General features: G+C 39.4%; 1 protein-coding gene across 3 annotated transcripts in view; it reads right to left on the bottom strand.

The window, feature by feature from the left end:
• Nucleotides 1-19,634, bottom strand: part of SLC39A10 (solute carrier family 39 member 10) — an 89,548-nt gene that overhangs the window by 48,871 nt on the left and 21,043 nt on the right. Inside the window, exon 1 of one of the 3 annotated variants that reach the window (XM_040562706.1) lies at nucleotides 2,541-2,564. The exons of 1 other annotated variant lie outside the window; for it this stretch is intronic. The gene's annotated coding sequence lies outside the window, so the exon portion shown is untranslated. Of the gene's footprint in view, nucleotides 1-548; nucleotides 625-2,540; nucleotides 2,565-19,634 lie in introns of those variants that run through there. One more of the 3 variants, XM_040562701.1, reaches the window with a different exon arrangement.

The raw sequence follows: 19,634 nt of genomic DNA on the forward strand, positions 1-19,634 counted from the left end.
GTAAAACTAAAGTCAATATTAACTAGTAATTTGCAAGGAAGCTGGGAATAAGAATATTTTAGACAAGCCAGTTACTTGAAAAGAGACTGCTCAGGGCTGTACAGGTCATGCGTACCTGGTCGGGGCTGAGTCATTGCCAAATTCCCATGTGAAGCAGAGGCAAGATTATGGGAAATACTCATCCCAAAGCCTGCTCACACAGTTTTACTTAAGCTTATCTCAAATGACCAAAAAGTGTGTAATCTGGACAGTGCAATTCCAGGACAACATTATTTATATTACAGACTGTGTTAAATATATAGCATAAGAATGACTGGAATTCACTGCTGTTTTTCCAAGGGGACTTCTGTTTTGATGTAATCTACACTCCCTATCCTAAAATGAAGGCATACTAATGTTGTCCATCATTATAGATGATAATTAGACAAAAATAGCCTTGGTTATCACAACTTCAAAAGCAGTGAATCAAAAAAGGAACTGCCAGCTGTGGTGCACCTGAAACTACTGCATGTGCCCCCTCCCCTTAAGGAACAGATCAGTCCACTTACATAAAGCTGAGTGCCAAATTCATCATGCAGGACAGCAGTGTCTGATTCACATAATTTCCTTCTTTCTCTTCTTCCTCATTTACAGGAGAAGGAGTCTGCATGGCCTATAGTCACTTCCCTCAACAGGAATAGCTGCTATCTATGCAATTTCTTTTTTAAATCACTGTATTTTTAAGAAGTTTAAGAAGTCACTTCAAATTGCTTCACAGAACCTTTGGGCTGTTGAGCACCGAGACGTATGCAGTGCATCAGGGCCAGTTATTGCCAACAGAGAAGCAGCAGAGGGCTATTTTTCAGAGGTTATTGCTGAAAGTTGTTACTGTAATCCAAAATGTAATGCAGAAAGAAGCAGTTTTTGTGGGAGAGAGTGGGGAGGATCAAAATTACTGCAACTTTTTCTTTTTTAAATACCACTTGTGCTGCATTGCAAAACAGCACAAGAACAGCATTCGTCTCAAAAGTCAGTGATCTCCTGAGGACAAAAGAGAGTCACTCTTCCTGCTAACATAACCTGGTCAACATAGATGTGTGCAAGACAGTCACATTTGCAACTGCCCACTGCCTTGAAATGATGCAGATCCAAAATAGCTGTGAGGCGCGCTAAGGCAGATTTCCCCCTTTGGCTCTTCCTTCAATTCTTCTTACTCCCATGACAAATGCAGCTGCAGAAAAGTCATGCTGGTATTAGGACATTACCGAATTGTCATTTGAGTTTTTTTTTTTTTAAGAAGGTCAAGAAACAGTTTTTAAAACATTTAAACCAGTGCTGATGGTTTGTCTCTGTAACAGCACGTGCGAAGATGGAATTGTAACTGAATAGCAATAAGAATATAAGAATAGAGTAATTGCTAAGAAAAACTTGTCACTGATAAGGGTTCAAATGTAAAACTGAAGCTTGCTGTCTCCACTACCCGCTCTTCTCCATGCAGGCCCCTGAAGTTACTTGCTAACCAGTGACTCCTGTTACATAGCACCTCAGGCAAACTGCCTTGGAGATAGAGGTTGTGGAATACACACGTTTTGCTCCTGCCAGGAACAATCTTCTGAGAGTTAAGTTTTAAACAGTTTTCCTTCAATATCACACAGGAAGAGGCAGCTTGAGAATGTTTTCCTATTTGATGCTTACACAGTCACACACACTGTCACAGTGCTGCTGAAGTTAACATCCTAATAAAAATAGCTTCTCCTCAGTGGACTTTGTTTGCTTTAGCCTGACATTGTTTTCAGGGCATTTAAAGCTTAGCAATAATATTTGTATGGTCTTGAAACTCTGTTCTGTTTTCGGAAGAAAGTGAGTTGTTAACATAAGTTCAGAAAGGAGTCAAGAAATGTTTTCCTGTCATTTCATTTTGTCACGTCCTAGGAGGAGCAAAACCAGACATCAGCAACCTCCCACAAAAAAGCTGACTGCTAGAGCTTTTTTAGACAACTTACTTCAACATTGGTCTTATGCCTTTAAAAAAAGGCATGAACGTTTTTATACATCATTTTGAGATGCCTATAGGAAAACTACTTTGTTGAAATGTTTTAGGCTAAGATTTTAATACAATTTAGTCTTAAGTACTGCAAAGCATCCACAAACTACAAGGTAGAAATGATTACTGAAGTGCTTAAAAACCAGGCAAGTGATATGTGAATGACAGTTTCTTCACTACCCATGCACTCAAAAACATGTGTATCATCTTTGGCAGAAAGCAGCTTTCTATCTGATGAGTCTGTAAGCTGCTAGAAAAACAGTGATGTTGAAGTACAGTGATGTTGAACAGGGAACAGTAAGTCCTGTTCAGACAATGGGATGTGAGACTTTCCTCCCTCCACCCCTCATTGTGCTTGTAGCTGGTAAAGTTCCAAGACAACGTGAAAAAAAAATTGCTTTCTATTACCCTAAAGCAGTAATTTCCTGTAGTCACCTATGGAAACTAAAAGAAGGCTGGTTTCACTGTTCCCTGAAAATGATGATGAAACAAGATTATAAAGGAAAATGGTACTTACCCTTTATCAGACTCCAATTCAAGAGTTTAAGATATATTCCTAGGCTTACCCAGGCAAGTATTTACCTCAACTCAGATGCTTAGTAGCCCATTCAAATCAATGGGAATGCAAATACGCTAAGAGTGAGTCACTCACACGCCTTAGGGTCTTGCTGAATCACATCCTTCGCATGCCACAATCATTACCAAAAATTGTGGTGGCGACCATACTCTTTGCCAGATTTGGTGTATCTGTTAGGGAAGGTAGAGCTCAGTGAGACACGAAGCCAGTGTGTGTGTGTGTGTGTGTACGGACACTGCCATGACACGACCAAGCATTTCCATCTTTTCCAGATTCTGCCACTTCTGGAGACTCCTAGATACTAATAGCCAGACATTTTGAAAGCCATGTCATTTCCTTAGGTACAGTGCATACACATTAAAAAATAAATAAATCTTGATTTCTGTCAGGCATGTGACACCATAACCATATAAGTCTTTTTTTTTTTTCCTCTGAAATGCTTCATACACACTGAATTCTGTAAGAACCAAGATGACTTTGGTTCTCCTTTTATTTGAAACTAACTTTTAGGCCTCTCCAATATGCTGAGAGGTATCTGTATGCTCTGCTCCCAGACTTTATGGGGCTTTATGAAAAAAGCAGGAAACAAACAGCTGATCTAAAAATCTACTAAAATATGCTCACTTCCCTAAGATCTGGATTAAATTTCCAAGTCCATTTTGTTTCTCAAATTCCACAGTTTCAATAGTTTTTTTTTTTTTTTTTAGTAAAATAGAAGAGAAAAATATATAAAATAAACACATCTATAATTAAGCAGTAGTGGACAGCTATCAGTAATTGGCATGGCTTGCTTTCTATACCATAGAGATCTTTGCACATGAAGAAAAGCTCTCTCCTACCTCACACCCTCAAGAAAATTGTTTTAACTTTTAGTTTCTTTGGACTGATTTTATTTCATTGTAAGCAACAAGGTTTTTTATTGCTTTTAACTGTCAGAAATTGTTGCAGAGAAGTATGCAGTGTGGGTACTATAGAAACCATGTACCATCTGCCTTAAAAATACGTTGCCTCTTTGTTTTGCCTTCATTTCTGTGCCTAGAGGATTTTATTGAAGAGCTACATTTCATAGGGAGTTCTTGTTTGACCACTTTGTAGGAAGTTTTACCTTGCTGTTTTAGGGCCCGCTCCTGTAGATCAGCTGCAGGAAAAAGTCTAACTGGAACCAGCAAGGGTGCCAGGTGAATGGAGCTGCTTCTGTACACAGCTGCAGGAGCTGAGACCCCAGCCAAGCAGAGTTGCATATACTAGCCTACTCTCTGCAAATATAGTAAGCACAGGCTCCTTCCCCAAAAAGTTCAAAATAAAACAAACAAACAAGCTACTACTATATGTAAATCAATACATAAAAGAGAATAAATAACATGAACCAGTTCTGGTTTCATCTGGGATAGAGTTAATTTTGTTCACAACGGCTGGTAATAGTGCTGTGTTTTAGATTTAGGAGGAAAATTACGGTGACACACGAATGTTTTAGGTACTGAGCAGTGCTCATACTAAGTCAAGGACTTTTTGGCTTCTCATACTGCCCTGCCAGTGGGGAGGCTGACAAGAAGCCAGGACAGCAGAGCCAAATGGACCACGGGGATATTCCCCAGCACGTGGCACCAGGCTCAGCAATAAAAATGGGGGAGCTGGCTGGGTGCCAGGCTGGGCATTGGCCAGTGGGTGGCTAGTAACCACGGCGTGCTTCATTTGTGTTGTGTATTCTTTTATTTTTCTTTTCCCTATTAAACTGCCTTTATCTCAACCCTTGAGTTTTGCTTTTTTTCCCCCCTCATTCCCTCCCCCATCCCACTGAGGGAGGACGTGAGTGAGAAGCTGAGCCGTGCTGAGCAGCCTGCTGGTTAAGCCTTAACAGAACCAAATACAGATGCAGAGACAGACTGCCATACATCCCAAAGCATGCATTCTTGTATTTTTTTTTTTCCAGAAGTTTAGAGAATTTTCTTATTCTGCATTAGGAATTTGGTAAATTTGAAATCCACCAAAATAGCTTGGTTCTACATTTGTGCGGGGAAGGGGGGGAATCTACATTTAGAGCTGCTGACTGGCGTCACATTAATTTACATCAAGTTGTAATTGCAATGCATGTAATTTCAGTTCCAGTACTCTAGTCCTGAAATCAGAATGATGCCTATTACACAAAAAGGCACTTCCTTTTACAAGACATAACACTAGTTAGAAACTCAATGTTTGTTGAGCTGAAACAAAGCCTGAACCAGCAATGAGCTCTTGGAGGTTTCATAAGAGAGTGCTGAAAAGGATGGCAGCCCTATATCCATTCACCATTGCAATACTAATTACAACATTGTTTAGCCACTTTTTTGTCCATTTGCCTCCTAATTTTTTAAGATTAGGAACTAGATAACTTCAGGTTTTCAGCTATTTGGTTTTCTTGCTTGAGGTAGCAGTTCAGCACACCTGCCAGAAACCACCAATGCTGGTTTCATGGAGTTCTTGAGATGTGCTGGCAGACGTAATGCTGCAGAGCTGCAAAATACTTGAAGCTGTCCCACATTTGACCGACTACACCATTTTAGTCTGACCTTTGCAAGTGTTTATGGGAATCTTTAAGGTGTATTTTAAATCATGTTGTACAACATGAGAAGTGAAATCATGACCATTTACAGAAGACCAAACCAGCTAGATGATCATATCCAGGGACTCTGCTGACACTGGGAACAACCAAAGCCCAAAGCCACTTTGCTTCAGTCCATCCATATATCATATTAAATATGAAACAAAGTCTGACCCCACCCTCCTTGAATTTGGGTGAAAAAAAAAAACAAACCTGTGTCTAACCGTTGCAATTCTATATGTAACAACTACAGAGCAGTTTATAATAGTTCTGATTCTGACAGGAAGAGCTATTAGTCTGGACAAGCAGCTTTTCCATATCTAAGCCACCACAGCTCCAGCAATGTCTGAAGACTTACGTGAATGCCTTATTAATGTTAGTTCATAAACTAGCGCAAGTCCTTTCCAGGGATCAGATGTGCACTCTAATCACTCACAGTCAAAATGGATTCTGTTTCACAAATGTGTAAATAACCCCATATCTAAAGACACGTAATGCAAAGATGGAATCAGGGTAAATGGTCTTGCTGGAGAAGAATGGAGCAAATATATTGTAATTAAGTAAATAAAATATTGTAATCTAGTGAACTTCCATCTCTGAACTGCTTAAGGCTGCACAGCAGGAATAGAAAACTAGCTGTGCCCTGAGGATGGCTTTCTAGGAGAGTAGCTTTCTAGCCAAAGCATTAGAAGATGTGTAATTAGGTATGCAGCATTCAGCTGGCTAATAGACTGTCTCCTTTGATTGACATTTCTCATATGACTAGTTTTCACATTAGAAGGTTGGGGCTTTACCAACTGGTTTAAATGATAATAAATGGAGAGGCTATCATTTACTGCAACGTTACCTGGTCTAAATCTGAAAATACATGTAGTTACATACATAGAGCTGTATTGACAAACATAAATTACCATGCTTTTTCCAGAGCAGGATTTCTGTTGTGGCAGTTACTGGCTGGTTTAGGATTCCTCTCACCTGTTGCACCGTGACTAAAGTTTATGATAGCATTTTCTTCTATTTCCTTACTCTGAACATTTATTCAAACATTCAACTTTAAGCTACATGCTAACAGACTTTGCAAATTTAAAACTGCAATGTTAAAAAAAACTTCCAAAAACCCTTCAAGTATTTATAATTACTTTAGAAGTAATGTAAGAACACTGCCTTCAGCATATCCCAAAATATACAAGTGTACACTAGATTAATAATTGCTTTATTTCTGTTTCAGTGTCCTGTGATTCCAGCAGTGATCTTTCCTTCTCTGTTAGAGGGAAGATGCCAGATGCTGCATTTTCAAACTAGCTTAATTCCACTGTCTCCCTGAGGTTTCTTCTTGCAGGAACAGGTGTAGTGCTTCACTGTAGAGGGTTGACATCCTGTCAATGCAAAGCCAGGGTGCTTTATTCTTTTGTATGAGAGGGGAAGGTCTAAAGTTAAGCCAATAATTATGCTGAAGAGATATGGACTGAGCCGCATTAAGTCTGACATATTCCTGCAGTAAGAGAGGAATTGGACTTAGAGCATCCTCACAGAGAGTACTTGCAGTGTCCTCCATCTGGGAAGTCAGTACAAACCTGCCTCACTTGAGCTACAAGTTTTGTTTTTCTGAGCTTCTGTTCTTCCTTCTAGTTACCAACAACTTTTACTCAGGTACAGATTTACTGAAGGTGGGGTGTGAAAGTGGGCTAATTTAATTCCTATTAGTCCCTGTTTCTTGTTGTTTTCCTCCAGAGCTAGCAACCAATGATAAGAAATTGGAGAAGGCTATAGGATTGCACGCCCATAAAAATCACAGCGAACAAATTGCTGAGGAGCTGGTAAGCATCCTTTATCCAGATGGAATTAAAGTAATAATAATTCTTGGCCAACACAAGACAAACTCATAAAAAGCCCTGAAGTCTGTAATTCTGCTGCTCTGCTCTTGCGAGTCCACTTTGGTTATAACAATGGGTACACATTTGAAAAACAAAATAGAAGAAATGCACAGTTAATAACTAATGCTCTTAACCAGATGCACTGCCTTGCTCTCACTTCTTTCCTGACAAAAAGGAATTGGTAGTGGTCTACTAGCTCCTTCACTTCTGAACCTGAACTGGGTTCTTACTAACTGGAGATAGTGCTCCATAGAAAGACTTTCTAGAAGGTTAACTACAAAACTCGGTATGCAGTTCAAATATACCTGAAGACTGAATGGCAGGAACCCTCAATTTGAAAAATACAATTAAGATGTACAGAATGGACTTGCTTCACAAAGAGTTTTTAAATGTAGTTCAGGATTGTCTCAGGGTAATTAAAACCAAAGGGTCAGAATCAGTTTCAGACAAAATTAAAGGGGTGAAAAAGCACATGATTATACGTTCACTACTTTAATAGAAGAAAATAAGAGGTTTGACCTGAAGAGAAGTAAAATGGAAGATAGCCTGGAACAGACAAGTGGCACTTGCCTCAGGTGCCCGAAAGAATTGGCAGTGTCAAAAAGCTTTGTTCTCCCGCCCCCCCCACCCCCTGCTTTGGAAAGGTGGATGGCAGATATGTTGAAGCAGTATTCAGGGAAAATTCAGAATGTAATACTCGGTTGGGAGAATGCCAGAAGGAAAGCATCTGAGAACATCAAGCACAATAACTCATTTCACATATTTAACCAGTTTTGCAAGTGACACAGATTATGCAAGATCCTTTTCTCTTCAGCTTTGACAGCTGTCCTGCTGTACAATAGTGTCCCCAAAGCTCTCAAAAAGCAGTTTCAGTATTTCTCATTCACATGTCCCTCTTCCCACTATTTGTGCCCTGTCTAGATTAAGATTAATGTTCCTAAAGTTCTCTCACCATTACATCTCTGGAAAAAAAAAAATGAAGAAGTTGCTTTAGCAATATACAATCACCTCAGCAAGGACAAACTTTCTAACAGCCTCAATATTCATGCATTATGTACATGGAGATCCCATGGTAGATCTTGAGAGGATCAGGATGATTTCCAGGAGGGTCTCCTGCTCCTAGATAGAGCCCTGTTTAAGAGATCACACAGCTTTGGTATATCGGTCCCATTCTCAGTGAATGACCCCAAAGCTCCATCTCACGCAGTTATTGCAGAAACGCAATAGCACAAGGTCTTTTGCCCATGATAACCTCTCATGTGGAAATCCATGTCATTTGTTGAGCAGGCATCCTACTGCAGCTTATATGCAGGAAGTCTGATGTTCCCTACGCATCACATTTATCACGCAACATAGCAAAGGGTGCCCTTGCAATATCGTTCTCTCAGATATCCTTTACCGGCAAACAATAACCCTGAACTATGACAGTTTCCATACAGCTACCCAGACAAGATGATGAAGACATAGTGATTCCTTCCTCTTAAAGTCAGCTTTGGGCAGACAGGCCCTTGAACCTGCATAAACCCTCAGAGATGATTTCTCTTCACCCAAATTTGAGGGGAAATTTGAGCCTTAACTAACAGGAATATATAGGGCAAATATTTTCTAGAGATCTCTTCCAATGGTATCTAGCTGATCTTGTTCTAGATAGTGAACATTATTTTGACATTTCAATAAATATTAACTGTTTCATAAACGTTTGATGAAATATAAAATGAACAGCACATTCTTATTTTTGATGCAGCAGTATGCAGAGGCAGTAAAAGTGACTTAAAACTAGTGACGAGAGAGGAGAAGAAAAACCTAGAAGCCATTTAGTACATTTACCTATTCAAAAAGAATTTACTATCTTCGAGTTTTTGTAGATTTCTTTTATGAACCTAAAATAGCACTTAGTGCTTTAAAGTTAGACATACTGAATTAACATTATCATTTCTAGGGGTCTGAAGAACAAGACTTGCAAATGAATATAAGTAATTAAAGTACTCTAGCAAGAATTAAGGCGAGCACAGTAATAACTGGGCTTGTAGGTTAAAATCAAAAGCACCAGAAAATCCCAGTAAGTTACACACCAGCATAGATGCACAACTGGAAACATGACATAGAACTTCTCACAGCCAGTTCCACCCTGTCTCTTTGCCAATAAAGCCTAATTTTCTTTTAGGAGAAAGAAGTACAGTTCGTTCCTATTTCTTTAAAATAATTCAATGGACAGTACTACTTTAACACAGCTGCACCTGGAATGACATAATAGTGTCTACATGGAAGCTTAATAGGAAGAGTTAGAGAGAATAATCAAGAGAATAGACAAGATGACTGGGGAGGAGGGTGGGGGAATGAAGATGATAATCAGAAATACTGAAAGAAAAAAAGTCTGTGGAACCAAGTAAGAAATCATGAAGGCAATGGATATTCTCGAATTAAGGTGAGGGTTTAAATAGGATGAATAGGAGTGGACTTTAAACATGCAAATATGAGATGAAAAGAAAGAGAGAACTGAGAATGAGACAGAAAAAGTAATGCGAAAGTTTTGTTGGCTGAACAAGTACAGTGACCTTAAAAGAACAAGTTTGATACAGACTAAGAAGCACTTGAAACCATAAGGAGACATTTTAACAGGTGAGACACTCTTTACAGTTTATTAAGATCAATTCTGCTTAGAATTTGAGTTTATGTAGCTTCAGCTGCAGTCCAGGAAAAAAAGGTAAAAACAAAACAAAACAACCCCCAGCCCCCTCTGATTATGACTTCATTTCTGAATCTCCTGAAATTACCTGAAAATTGCCAGAAGACGTAACACTGAAAGAGACTATTGTTGATTAGTCCAACCTTTGATGTTGTAGGCAGAATTGCTACAAATATGAGTTACTGGTTTTGGTTAGACACATGAATATTCATCACGTAGAAGTAAATGTGTAAAAGGATTTAAATGGGTACAATCTAAGCAAGATGACACTTTTGAAAGCCTCTGTATCATCTAGGACTAGATTCTCAAAAAAATGTACGTGGTGAATGTTTCAGTACCTAACTATGTATCCACTCCCTAAAACCTCCCTAAGTCCATGTTCCTATACTTTGTGGAATACGGTTCTTAGCAGCTGATAGACTAAAGCTGCCAAGATTCAGTGATAGAAAACGTTAAGTATTACTAGCTGCACAGGCCCCACTTTCTTAATGCATACCAAGGAGCTTCCTGGCTAATGCTGCCAATCCAGTGGTGTTTCTTTGACACACAGCTCTGAGCTGTCATTTCTACAGCAGTAGCCCAGGCACCTTGGTGGAGGTGGGCTTGGTTATCCTTTGGATAGCTTAGAGATATATTGGAGGGGAAGGCACACTATGAAAATGGTCCACCATCCCGGTTTAAAGTTCACCATGCCTATAAAGGATGGAATACCTCAACATTAGTTAGGTGTCTTGAAGTCATTCAAATCCAGGTAAATTAATAACAAATAGAAATATTTTTTATACAAAAATCCGAAAGAGATAACTGAATCACACACAAAACACTTATAGACAGAAGACAGAGATTAGAGGGAGCCGTACAAAATCTACTTATCGCAAGACCAGAAGTTTCTTCTACTTCCTCTCTATCCAGCCAACGTGCTGTTAGATTCTCAGCACAGATGTTCAGGGATTCAGTCCTTTTGCATAGCTTATGTCCTGAGGGATACAGGGAGCCTAGCTTTGGGAATCCTTCCTTTTTGTACTACCAACACCCTACTTGGGGAGTTATTAAGATTCAAGATTTCTTCCTCACTCCACCCTACTGAGAAGGATTTCTTAATATTCATTCAGTCCCAGGTAACTTCAGAATTCCTCTCTCCTTGCCACTGAGCGCCCCTTCATGCTTTCAAAATGGTAATTCCCCTTTGGCCTATCTGGGAGCAATCATCACTTGCCCAGACAGTAAACAGATTATGCTAATAGTGCTCCACTACTTGGTTAAACCCTAAACAAAGTTTTAAACTGCTGTGATGCAAAATACTCTTTCTTTTCAAGCCGTTCAAGACCCAGGCTGAGGTGTTTTTTTTTTTCCCACCCACATAGCTTATCATGCAGCCTGAATTTTATGTGCATACGTAACCTGCCAGTCCTAGTCGATATAGTCACATAACTCAAGTTTACTTGCAGTTTATCCAAGATGAGATTTTAATGTCAAATCCAACACCGCAGCAGTCTGTGACAGTGGGTTTAAAGACAAGTCCTTCTGCACCCCAAACTGTTTCCCTCCAAAAATTGTTTCTGGGGGATGCCCTGATTTTTCCACCCCCTAATTACATGTCTAACTTGAGGTGGCACCCCTAACCCTTGCTTGGCTATAGCTACTGCTGATCCATCACTAGTGAATTACATTTTCAATTATATAACACCTTTCTTAATTTAAAAAAACACAAACACACTACGTAACATTGACTGCTTGATAGGAGTATAAGTTCACCATAACCCTATTTAAGTGCAGGCATTTGGTGATCCCATTGGGACAGCTAAATTATCTTCTGCTCTACCATTTTCACATTTAGACATTAACCAGACAAGCAGTAAACAACTCTAGGGAAGAACAGTTCAAGAGGAAATGATGCAGTTTGTTTCTTTTTGAGCTTCTTCTGAGCTAATGCCATTAACACTCTATACGTGAATGGTGTGAAAATACTTCTGATGTGTCATTAGAGACAGGTGATGATCACACTAACAGCATGCTTCTCTCCTTCATTAAAGCTTAACACACCTCACTGATTCACCTATATCATTCACTACTTTGGCATGTTTCTACTTTTTTTTTTTTTTAAGTGATCAAACTGCCTATTTTACAAAGCAAAGGATACAGGCTGCTAGCACAGCTACCAGCTATTTATCAAGCTGCCAAGTGTAGTCAGCGTACAACAGGCTTTCATACCCTCTCCACCATGGTTAGAACTTTAACACCCAACCCTCACAAGTGAAGAAGCTGCAAAACTCACAACACTTCTGAAGTAACAAAAGAGATGGTTCAAAATGTCATTGCATCTGATATCATGGCTCCCACTATCAAACCAGTTTCCTGGAGGAGTATTTTATGCCCACAGAAAATTTTAATCTAAAAATATTATCCTAAATTTCCAGGCTTATTGCTTCTGTGCACAAGCTAAAGCAGTACTTCTTTGATCCCCCTGAAGTTTCATAAACAGTCTGTGGGACAGGAAAAGCTGACTTCATGTGACTCCTGGATTAATAAAGCAACCAAATTCTCCCCTCGGGTTTACACCTACAGACTGAGAGCTAGGGAGATCACAACAGAAATTCTTGCCCTGCAACTGCAGCTTTCATAACAATTCTGTAGAAGTTGATGATATTTCACCATTTCATTGTCTTGTAGTATACTGTTTGCTCAGCCAGGATAACAGTCAATATCCTATTATACTCACTGGTACATGCTGGAGATGACTGGACTCTGTCTTCGTAGGGGAAGGAAAGATACTAGTGTAAAATCTCTGGTCTATGTAAAGTATTTCCTTCCACAGCAATGCCACAGAAGACTACTGTGTAACATTTTATATGGACAAGGAGGTCCAAAACACATGGAGGATGTTTATCACAAGACTGCTACCAGGAATTGACCACGAGGGAGGCCATTCTTGGGAAAAGGTTTGTCGTGAAAGCTATATAAAATTCCTGCCTCTGTCACTGACTGCCAGTAGCAGCTTTGTGGATTCCCTTGGGATGATTTACAAACAAAAGACACCAAAGCGTGCAGAGAACATGCTGACGCAATTGTGAAGTAATGCGGCACTACAGAACTAAAATTATGGTAGTGGTACATTATGTCTTTTTCCCCCCCCCCTTTGCATCAGACAATAACACATCCAGTAATCAGAGAATTAAGAGGGTTAACTTGTTTCCTGTTGTTTTTACATCAGTTTTGACAGGAAGTAATTACAGGTAATTTGTTCAGACATGGCACTAATATTCTTTGTGTTTGTGCTGAAAAAACTGCACATTTAACTACTCAGAATTAGTATGATAAACTCCAATTATCATCTGTACATATCTAACATACCCAGTGTATGTCAACTGTGTGTTTTAATAAGTTGCTCCAGCATTGCAAGCTAAGTTTAGACACATGCTGTTTTAAACATGCTATTCAAACCAGAGGCAACTGATCTGTAGATTAGAATTATTTGTACAGGTAACTGAAACAAATTAAACTTTCCACAGTATGAAACCATATTTAAATATATAATATTTAAATAAAAATAATAAAAATAAATAATTATATATTATATGATTATATAATAATATATATTATTTAAATTAATAAAAATTAAATAAATATTTAATTGTTCAACTGGCACAGAGTTATACATTCACCTGGAAATTGACATGGTTGGGAACTAAAATCAGGCTATTTATTCTACATTTTAAAGTCTGATTTCAGATTCTCCTAATCTAGTTTTAAATTGTCACCATCAAATGTGATTATTCCCAGAGCCATTACCAGTTGATGGAGAAGTACTTTCCTCACACCAGAAATAAACAATACCCCCCACCTCTACGCCTGAGAACTAGCTGCAGCTGATGGAAAGTGATGCATCCCTTGGGCAGGCCTGGAGGAACAGCAGCGGTGGGTGACAAGAAGGGACAGATTCTGCCAGAGAGGAAAGATGCATGTAGGAAAGAATGCTCCTCCATGCAGGAAGGTCTCAGTACTACCTCCAAGAGCCTTGCTTATCCAAGTCTTTCTAGAAGCATCAGTGGGCTTTAGAGCCATGTAATCGTATGATCATATGATCACATGATAGCAGTGTTTGGTTCCCCAGTTGGATGAAGTGCTAGAAATCTGATGCAACTGTTTTGGGAAGACTTAGTATTTACCTCTTAGGCAAAGATTACAGATCAGCATTAATTATCAAGACCTAATTTAGATAACGGATTTACCTTTCATTTTTGCACTAATGCATTCTCCTCATTACTTAATGTTTTGCTGTGAACATCTTAAGTTATTATGAGAGATTACATTATGTACAGTAAGATTTTAAAATTATATAAAAACTAATGTAAATACACCTACATACAGAATATTTTAGTACTCCAAAATAAAAAATCATTATGATTACAGTGTAATACAACTACTGAGCAGTTAACAGGACTGCTCAAAGATTTTCTTTCAAGCAGACGTGTAGGACAAAAAACGTTAACGAAGAGCTCATTAGAAAGTCACATTTAAATACGAGCTACCTTCTTGGTGCTGGACTTTTACCTCAGGGTAGACTGATACAGCTCTGGCTTGTAAACTTATGAGTTCTCTCTCAAAACCACAGTCAAATCTCTTCTTAGAACACAGTCAAAAACTTTTGGTGTTTTCCAATTTCTAGGTCCCTCGAGTTTAGAAAGAGAATCACAGAATCGTCTAGGTTGGAAGAGACCTCAAGATCATCTAGTCCAACCTCTGTCCTAACACTAACAAGTCCTCCACTAAACCATATCACTAAGGACTACATTAGGACTACTAAGAACATTCTCATTGCAATTATTCTGTCAAACTTGTGGGACACCCATACCAGGTACTTACACAAATTGGCTGGTTGAACAAAGAAATAGTTAAGGCGTAGAAATTCAGATAACTGCTATAAAAGAAAATAATTTTATTTGTAGGTGATGCAATAACCAGAAAGAATGAAACTGTGAGATGCAGGTGACTAATTTATGTGCAACCTCTGGGGTAATGAGTGACATACATTTTAATACAGATAAATGTAAAACAACAAGACAGGACCAATGAATAGATATTTGCTGATAAGAAAGAAACAAAAGAGATGTGAGTGCAAGTGAAATAAAAACAAATGCATAGTCTGTTCACGATGCTACTAAAATGGCCAAAGTGATTAGGGAGAACATCACTATGTAACAGGGCAGACTGTACCAAAGAAAATCCTGAGTTGTGTTTTACATAATAAACAGCACCAGCAGTCTGATTTTATACTCTAGATCTCACTTGAATACAACTTTTTTTTTTCTTTTTTGGAAATACATACAAAATAGATATGATATGTAATATACTTCAGAAGGTTCAGGAAGAAAAAAAATGGCCACTATCAAAGGAATCCTTTCCACCCAAATCAGAACTGTTATCTAAGGGCTGAATTTTTAAGACAATACTTAACTTTTTCTGTAATCTCACTCATTTCAATACCTCGATTTCCTTCTGTTGAATCTTTCCTGTCCTTTTTTTCATGCAGACAGTTGCTTTGCTAATTCACCTTGTGTTTGCCAGCTGACAGGACTGCTACAGTTATTTAACTAAAAAATACATACCCTAAAACTACAGCCCTGGGAGCCATTTTTATGTGCTGTCTGAAGGATAGCCAGAGTTCTCCAGTTCCACCTTTTTTTTTTTTTTTTTCTCCTCAGTATGAACTAACTAGAGAAGTAATTCTGCTTCCATGAAGATTGGATTTGGAACATTTCGAGCTTGAGGTGGAATGTGTAACCAAAAGGAAAAAGAATACTCCCCCCCCCCCCCCATCCAACTCAGAGAGAGCTCTCCATTAGCTTCTTTACTTGAAAGCAAACTTTGGTATAATCATTTCAGAATTGCTTAGGAAGTAAGGAAAAGTGATGGCTGAAAGAGACCTGCAATTCATTGCTCCAGATGCATCCCATAACTAAGTAGAGGAAAGACACATGCCATTTTTTATTTTTCCAGTCAAAAGGAACAAATCTGCAGGAACACAGCATGTATCTTGTAAAAATCAGTAGGAGAGACCCTATGACCAAAGCAAAGGAGGATGAAGAACACTAACACACAAATGCACTAGCAATTTGCATTAGTTTGAAAATGGTGAAAGTTACAGAGCCCCTAGAGATTGATCTTGCAATTTCTTAGTAAAAACTTGGTGTGTGTGTGTGGGTGTGTGTGGAATGACACACAGCAAAAAGCACTTTAAAAGTAAACAAAAAAACTCATAGCATATTTGACTACAGAAAATGCAATATACTTGCGTGCATGGAAACAAACTTATTGAATGGCCTATGTTTTTTCTATGCAAGTTACTGTTTCAGATTGCCAGAAGTTGTTGGTTAATCATGTGATTATGTGATCTGGGACAAGATCTTAGATATAGCTATAATGGCATTTAAACTTTCACTCTTCAGATGCAGTCTGAGCCATTCAGCTTTCATTAACTTGAATAGGGTCATGATCTTTGAAACAGTAACACCTGCGTTTTTTTTCCTGTTAATTCACACGAGCTTGCTACAGCAATGGCTTAGCTGGTGACAACTAGTATTTCTAAAACCAAAGAGTTCCCTCTTCCCTTTTGATCTTTCTTTAAAGCAAAGTAGGTGTCATTTTACATTAATTCCCTTTTTGTCCTTCGCTAACACTTCTGGCTAGAGGTACTAGAGCCAGGTTGTGTACTCGCTTCAGTATGGCTGAACCACGCCCTCTGTGACTGTGTCTCTCAGGCGCAGGCTGCATTAAGCCTGGTGGCTGTACCGTGCATATGCAACTCATCTGCATGCTGGAAATCTGTTAGACCACGTACAAGATGGACTGCACACATGCTGCATTGCACGTTTCTGGTGCACTGCTGTACAACTGATTTGTCTCACTGTGCCAGCCATGATCTGCATTGTTCAGAAGGCCACGGACCTCTCTTCCCTTCCCTTCATCCCTCCGTTCTGCCATCCTGTGCTTTTTACCAGAGTTGTGAAATCCCAGCTGGTGCACAAGCAGCTTCTCTCTCCCTTGAGTTCAAGCAAATTTTTGCAACGAACCCTTGTTCCCACTTTCCCCCTCCTCACCTGTGATGGCAGGCAGCAGAGTTGTGTGCTCATACTACTAAGTATTCGGATTTATTCTGCTTTGTATTCTGCAGCTTCTTTCATTTGGTCTCAGTGTTTAGATATGACTTTTGCAGAGTGCACACAAGTACTTCCAAGCTTATTTTTAGAACACTAAACATGCATCTAAAAACAATGGCCTCACATTCACTTTTTTTATTTCATACTCGATAGGAACTCTGCAACACAAGTTTGACAGGCATTACTTAATAAAGACAGTCGGTTTCAAACTGGGCTGAAAACAAACGTTCACTCTAATTTAACCATACTGCCCCTACTACGGAACATCCCTTCTCAACAGACGGAGGATCACCATCTGTATTGTAGAATGCATTTAAAAACCATAAGGGTCTTTCCTTGTCAGCAAGCATCAAACAGACTCTTGGATCTTGTAGACTAAGTGGGTAGGTATAGACCAAGCAAAAACCAGCAGGAGACAGCATTAAGCTATGTCATTATTAAATGAATGCCCATGCCTGCCTTTGAGATATCAATTAATGGCTTGAGGTGCCTCTTCTTGGACTAAAGATCAAAGTTCTGATTGTATATGGTCATAAAAAATTTAATGTTTTTTTTTCTGGCCTTCCCCCCCCCCCTTTTTTTTTTTTTTTTAAAGCAAGAGGGGGCACGTTACTGTTTGTGTTGTTCTCCCTGCCAAAATCCAGTTTGGTCTGTTGAATGCTCCCTATCCGGCACAGTCTGGTTTTGTTACCGCCTGTTTTATTGGAAAGAACATCATGCTGCAGGGCATGCATTTGATAGTTAATATTCTTATTATCAAGTGCACCTTTTGCAATACCTCTGCGTTTTGTAACCAGGAAGCTCAGTGTTGCCCAGAATTGCAACTGTTCCCTGTTTTTTTCACTAAGGGTACTGATGTTCGGTAAGGTCACATGCTGTTAGAACAGCCTCCCGTTGAGGTGACTAACAGTGGCCCAAACTTATCACCTAATTGAAGGAACTAAGTTAGGAAAACAGTTGCCTTAAGTCACCTACCTAGCGTGTTTAAAATCTGGACTATTTTCTGAGGACAAAGTCACCTCTGCAGAGACTATACATGGAACTGCTTCACTCAGCAGTATTGCTGCTACTTAGCTGAGTTTGGCCAGTTAGCATTGAAGAAGGGAACAGAGTAATTCATTGCATATAGTGGTGCCAACACAGAATCGTGATGTCCAGCAGTGCAACAGAACCACACTGAAACGTGGGGCTTCAGCAGAACTGCGAGGAGAAGAGGATGCCAGATTCACTTCTTCTTACCCAGCAGCTCTCTGGTTTGAACTCTTCAATAGTCAGTGGTAAATGTGCTTTTTTAAAAAAAGAAAAAACAGAGAAAGCTGCTAGCATGCAAAGTTATTGATGGTTTTTGACGAAATAGGGTTTCTGAGTTGTGTAGCAGTTACTGGTGACATCTTTTACCACCCTTTCCAGACCAAACATGTATTTTCCCGCAGTACTGCAAAGCCTAGTTCACTCCCACGCAGAAAGCAACGTTAGCATCAAGAGATCATGATAACAGCATATTTACATTTTTGTGAACAAGAGAACAGCTCACCTGAACACGGAAATGGTTGTTTCCTGTTTGGGATTCCCCTAGCACTAGTTTTACCAGTAAGAAGCTAAAGGGCACCTTTGCAGCACCACAACCATGTGCCCCTTTTACCAATGAGCAGCTAAAGATACATTCTTTGTAGCTAAGGATAATGCAAGGTAACGAATGTTTGGCAACCAAGGACACATCTTTCTGCCGTATTCAGAACTGGTAGGGCATCCAGCATTTCCCACTCCCTGGTGAGTCTGAAGGTCAACAGGAACCTGGGAGCTGAGCTTAGCCTCCCTTTTGGCAAGAAAACTATCATCTGGAGAACCACTCTGAAAGGCTGCTGAGCACTGCCCTCCCACCCCCAACACAGAAAGTAACCTGGTTTGTAACCAGGTTATGAAGTCCTTTGTTCTCACAAAGAATGATTTAGAGATACTTTGCTGCAATAACACTGATCAGGCCGGGCCCAAGGGGAAGCCTGTGCTAGTGGTACAATGCCCACCTCAGCAATGTGTCCGGCTGTTTCCAGCCAGCTTCTCAGATAATGAAGGATAATTTGTTTGAAGGTCATCCATTCTTCTGTGCTTAAATAGAGTTTCTGGTGAAGCGTTAGTCATTCACAGAATAATTAAACCATAAGAGACGTGGTTTCATGCCAATAGATCATAACACAGTTACACTGGGCCCACAGCTGAAGGGAAAGTACATTTTTTGAAGCCTAGTTAAAATGCTTGTATAGTTTAGAACTTTCTAGGCACTCTTCCATACTGACAATTGACACACACTCGCATATATATTTAAACATTACATATCTGTAAGCAGGCTCTTTAACCAAATGAAAAAGCAATCACTACAAATTGCTTGTGTTCACTGTAAGTTTACAGAGACCAATAGATTTGGCTGCAATACATGGCGCTTTTTTCCTTTTCTGGAGGAATATGCTCTTGATAACATTTCCAAAGACAGATTTGGGATGAAGCAATCAATGATCCTAAAATCGGAAAAAAGAAACAAAACACTTGTTTAAGCAGAGGCAGGGTAGTAATCTGAGGACATCATCATTATTAACTGGAACTTAGTGCAAAGATCCCAGGGCCAGTACCAGAACTGCAGGCAGCGTATCTGGGCAAACATGGCTCTGTAAGACTGGAATTAATAGCTGCTACTTACTGCTTTTGGGTGTGACTGGACATGGGGGATGGAGAGGATGGTACGGA

Source organism: Cygnus olor, chromosome 6, assembly GCF_009769625.2.
Source record: "Cygnus olor isolate bCygOlo1 chromosome 6, bCygOlo1.pri.v2, whole genome shotgun sequence".
NCBI classification, from domain to species: domain Eukaryota; kingdom Metazoa; phylum Chordata; class Aves; order Anseriformes; family Anatidae; genus Cygnus; species Cygnus olor.